Source organism: Cygnus olor, chromosome 5, assembly GCF_009769625.2.
Source record: "Cygnus olor isolate bCygOlo1 chromosome 5, bCygOlo1.pri.v2, whole genome shotgun sequence".
In the NCBI taxonomy this organism is placed as follows: domain Eukaryota; kingdom Metazoa; phylum Chordata; class Aves; order Anseriformes; family Anatidae; genus Cygnus; species Cygnus olor.
The window spans coordinates 54564438-54569783 of record NC_049173.1 but is presented as its reverse complement, the minus strand read 5'-3'; positions in this window follow the sequence as shown (position 1 = coordinate 54569783).

Below are 5346 nucleotides of genomic sequence, written 5' to 3'. Positions count from 1 at the left end.
CTGCCAAGCCTGAAGGGCTGCTGGTGTCAGCATCTGATTCTTAATCAGTCATATCCTCTCTACTACCACTCTGCAAGAACAGGTTGCCAAGGGCCAAAGCAAATACAGGAGCATTTCTTGGGCTTGCAAGGGATGGGATTAAGAAATCCATCATTTGGCTGCAGATTAGAGTGACAAGGGGTGTACAAGGACAAATAGGAGGGCTTCTGAAGATAGCAGCAAGCATAAAACCAGCAAAAAAGTGTTCAGTGCTGAAATGATATGAAATGCTGTGCAGCCAAAGCAGAACCCACTTCACCCATGATGTACTATTATATTCAGCAGGATATAATTACTATTGGCTTGTCCTGAAAGCAGACACCAGTAAGGTACAAAGCTGTACCTCGACATTGGAGTATTTGTTTTGTAAGATCATATCACTGCTGATTGCATAACTGTTGGGAGGAATGGGTTAAAAGATTGGCAAGGAGGATGGTATCAGAAGGGAAGGCAGTGGAGGATTGTAAATACACTCAAGTGACCTTGCAGGTGGGAATGAGTAAAGTCTGGCAAGTAGTAATGTAGAGAAGTACATAAATTGTACCTGCTGCTGTTTGTGCTCTCTGTGTTTGGCAAGTAGCACATCTGTGTTGAGGTAACAGGTGTTTGGTAGATGTGGAGGTGCCCTGTTGGACACATGAGCTCCTGGCCTTGGTACAGAGAAGATAAAAGCAGCACAGTGAGGATCACAGTATGCTAGTAAAAACAGAGCCCTTGGTAAACAAGTGTAAAGAGCAGGCGGTGAGCTTCTGGCAGGAACTGAGCTTGGCAGTGCCTGCGTCCCCACTGGTGTGCCTCTGCCCAGGTGCTGCTTTGGGGATCCCCAAGCTGGCAAGGTAACGAGCAGAAATCTACTCTTAGCATTTTAGCTGTGGGGCTGGGGTTGTTCCCACTGCCTGTGCCAACTCACACAAAACAAAACATCAATAATGTGAGCTGAAAAAACATGACTTTCTGGTGCATTCTGAGATAGAGTGCCTTTATGGACATTGAGGAGAAAGATCTTTCCAGGGTGATTCATCTGACCTGGGTATATATTTTATGGTAAGGTGAATATATATTTTATGATAGTGAACCACCTCCAAATTTGACTATTTTTTCCCTACGAATACAAAAATGACCTGAGAAGCTAGTTTAGATGTAGATATTCCTAACAAGTCATCTATGTTTAGTCAAGTGGATCCTATCACTTGTATTTTTTCTATATATTGTACCAGAAACACATTGTATCTTTCTTCAGCATTGAAGAAAATAAGTGAGAAAACACTCAACAACGTCTCTGTTTTTCTCCTTAGGGCTCCCTTCACCTCTTTTTCTTCAGGGCCTAAACCAAGGGGGTGCAGCAGGGGGAAGACAACGGTATAAAATGCAGAGATCACTTTGTCTGTGTCCAGAGACTACCTGGAGTTGGGCAGTAAATATGGGAAGAGGAGGGAGCTGTAGAATAACCCAGCAGCAGCCAGAGGGCAGGTGCAGGTGGATTAGACCTTGTGCCTGCAGTCTGCCGCGTGGATCCAGAGGATGGTGCCAAGGATGCAGGTACTGATCAGAAATGATGACCAGAAAGGCTCTGGTTTGTATAAAGCCACAGAAGGCAAAGAGGAGGACCTTGCTGACGTGTTGTAGCAGGGGAGCTCCAGGGGTGGGAGAATGTCTCATAAGAAATGGTTAATAGTGTTGGAGCCACAGAATGGCAGGCTGGATGTGAAAAACATGAGGTCAGGTCCCTGCTGAGACAAGACCTGGTTACCACGGAGGGCCCTCTGATACATGGCGACAGCATAGGGAAGAGATCATTTCTCTGAAATCATCCTCATCTCTAAACCTGTTCTTGAAGCATTTGAAACCAGTTCAACCTGATGTCCTCTTTATCCCTGATAAGGATGCAGCCTATCTACCATCAAAAGCTACAAACAGGAGCTTAGACGTAAAAGGTTCAATTACACTGCACAAAATCCCACATAATAAAAAATTAAAACACCATAGCTGTGCAACTATCCCAATCCCTGCCTGTACTTTGCTTTACAAAAGACCTTTTTGGCCCCTAAGAAGATGGCCAAAGTCTAAACGATAGCTGTGCTTGAAACTAGAAAAATATTGCATGATTGCAAAAGAACATCATACCAAGCAATTCAGCCAGAAGATCATAATGGGAGTAGACAAGTAACTGGAGCTTAACGTAGAATGCATTATTCTGCATTAATGTATTTAGGAAATATGTTATTCATATTATTCAGCTGGTTTTATTTGCTACATGTATGCATATATGTGCACATACATATACATGTGGAAGCATGTATGACGTCTCATAAATTTCCCAGAGAGCTCATCTCACAACACCTCCTTTCTGTCAAGAAGAATCATGTTGCGTGGTTTTGTTTTGTTTTTTTTTGGTCTAGTTTTAGATGGCAGATTACAACAGTCGTACTAACCATGATATTCTGTTTTGAAATAAAAAGAATATGAACGTTGGAGAGGAGGATTTCCAGAGATGAGGGCAAACCAACAACAGCAGCAAAAAGAAATAGCATAAGATTTAGGAATAGGTTAGTGTTCAGGCTCAAGTTAGGGTTACCTTTTGGGTTTGGGTTAGGTTTAAGGTTAGTATTAGTTAAGGTTTGTTTCAGTTAGCAATAAAGTTTATCTTTAGGTCTGGGGAGAGGGTTAAGGTTAGGGTGTTGCTAGAGTTGGGGCACTGTTTGTGGATAAGGGTTATTCTTAGAATTTATTATTTGGGTTAGGTTTAGTGTTAGCGTTACTGCTAAACTTACTGCTACGGAACACATTTAGATTAGGGGTGAGGTCAAGGTTATAGATTAAGTTAAACTAAGGCTTCAGTTTATGGCTTAGGTTGTGATTGTCTGATTGTCTTAGGGTTAGATTTCATGGTTCTGTTTCAGTTTAGTGTTTGGGTTCCAAGTTCTGGTTCTGTCTCAAATTAGAATTAGGGTTCAAGTTGTGGTTATAGGGTTTAGCGTTAGTGTTCATGGAAACAGGCTAAGATTAGAGCTTAGGGTTTATGGTCGTTAGCGTTAGGGTTAAGTTTTAGGACTACGTTTAGGGTTTGGCTTTAGGTTTACAGTTAAAGGTATGGGTTAGAGCTGGATTTAGGGATTGTTCAAGATAAGGTTTGGTTTAGGGTTATGGTTAGGTATGGTTGGGGGGGGATTATGGTTAGGGATTCAGGTAAGGGTTAGTGGAGAGGGTTGGTTTATGATGAAGTCAGAGAGAGAGAGAATGCACAGTCTTTTTCTGAGCGGGGTTATGGAAGGACTGTCAAAGGATGTTGAGGGCTACCAGAATTTTTCCATTGTGAGAAGTATTTCATGGGAGCCCTAAACTGGGTGGGTGTTGGACCTTAGTACTCTCTAGGGTCAGTGTTTGCGTTAGGGGGGTGCTTTAAGTTTACAGTCAGGGTTCAGTTTCAGATCCAGATTAGTGCTCGTGTTTGGCTTCTGGAAGAGTCTCAGATTATTGATTAGGGTTTAAGTTTGTGTTATAATTAAAAACAGGAATAGTGGACAGGGTCAGGCTTGGTATATATAGGTTAGGGATTCAGGATAGATCTACAGTGAGGTTTCAGTTGACAGATAGGATTAGGGTTAGACTAAGGAGGGTCAAGGTACAGCATAGGGGTTTGCATTAAGGTTATTCTTAGGATTGGGTTTTAACCATAAGGTTAGAGTTAGTGTTTAAGGCTTGAGGCTTATGTTTCCTGGTCAGGTTCAGTGTTAGGGTAGGTATGGGGAGTTTGTTAGGGTTAGATTTATGGTTTGTGGTAAGCGTCCTTACACAGAAAAGAACTGTTGCCAGAGAGGAAGCTGGGGAGTGCACAAGAGGCTGGGAGAGAACAGAACCAGGATGGATGAGAAAAGGGAGCAAAGGGATATTCCACACCATGTGACGCCCTTCTCAGCAATAACAGCTGGAGTAACGAAGGAGGAAGGGCAAAGAGTGATCACGTTCATCTTCCCAAGAAACCCTTACACACAATGAGAGTGTACACTTGGGGAGAGTAAGAGAGCCACTCTGTGGTGCTTAGCTGCCTGCCACGGTTAAGCTACAGTGCTCACCACACTCCAGCTGATGCCCAGCCAGTTCCTGAGCAGCCCCTGCAGCCAGCTCTCTCGGGGAGGCGTTGGCTTTGCACAGCCAAATGCCAATGGCTTCATTCGGTAGCAAAAAGAAAGCTGCAAAAGAAGAGAGAAAGCAGGACAGTGAACTGCAGCTGAGTCTGTCTGGACTCTAGCCCAAGTTTTCTAGGAAGAGTTCCCATAATAGAAAGTCTGTTTTCAGAGCTTTGTAGCTGCAGACAAGCAATCTGCTGACAGCAACCTTGATTTCTTGATATACCTTGATTTCTTCTACTCACAAAAGATGGAGAGATAAACAGTATTTGGGGTACAAAAATGTACCAAATGTCTTCTCTGCCATACCTTAACATCTTACTGTGTAAGTACACGAACAAGCAAGGAACCTCGTATCACCAAGCCACGGAGCGGGGCCGCATCCTGGCTGGGGACCCTTTGGCACAGGGAGTTTGCAGGAGAATTGAGTCAGCGATGCTGCTGACTGCAGGGGGTTGGGTGGGCATTGCCACCACATCCAAGATGCAGGTCCTGGTCTCCACACAGAAAACTACGTTGGCAAAGCTGGTCCAGAAGTGGAGTGGCTGGGGGATGGAGGTGTCCCAGGTGCATAAATCTCACCTGGGCTGAAAGCAAGGCAGGTGGGAAGCTGCTGAGGACAGAAGATGCGATCACTGACCAAAGACTTGCCTTTTTTTTTTTTCCTCTTTCTTGTTAAACTGTCCTTTTATCTCAACCATGAATTCTCACAATTTTTTCATTTTTCCCCCCCACTCTCAGGGAGAGTGAGAGACCAGCTGTGTCGTGTGCAGCTGCCTGCTGGGTTAAACCGCAAGACTACACCAGCAGGGAACAAGGCTGGGCCCAGCTCTGAATCCTTCTGCTCCCTCCACAACCTCATCTTCTAGGGACAACAGTTTTCTTCACATGGAAGACACAAATAGCACGGGCAGACTTTTCACGGGCACTCTCTCATGCTGGCACAAAGGTGGCCAGAGCATACTGCCAGTATTATGAGTTGCAATTCATCCAGGGCTTCTTCTCTGTGGTATTTCTTCCCTTTTTTTGTCTGCCTTGGGCCATGGTTTGTAAAGGGGAGCAGTTATTTGTCTCTCAGCTTCACCAGAACAAGCTCCTGGGGCTTTCTTTAGCTCGCTGGAGGCTGCAAGGCACTATCCTACAGAAAGGAAACAGCAGGTGAAAGAATGGACAGGTATCA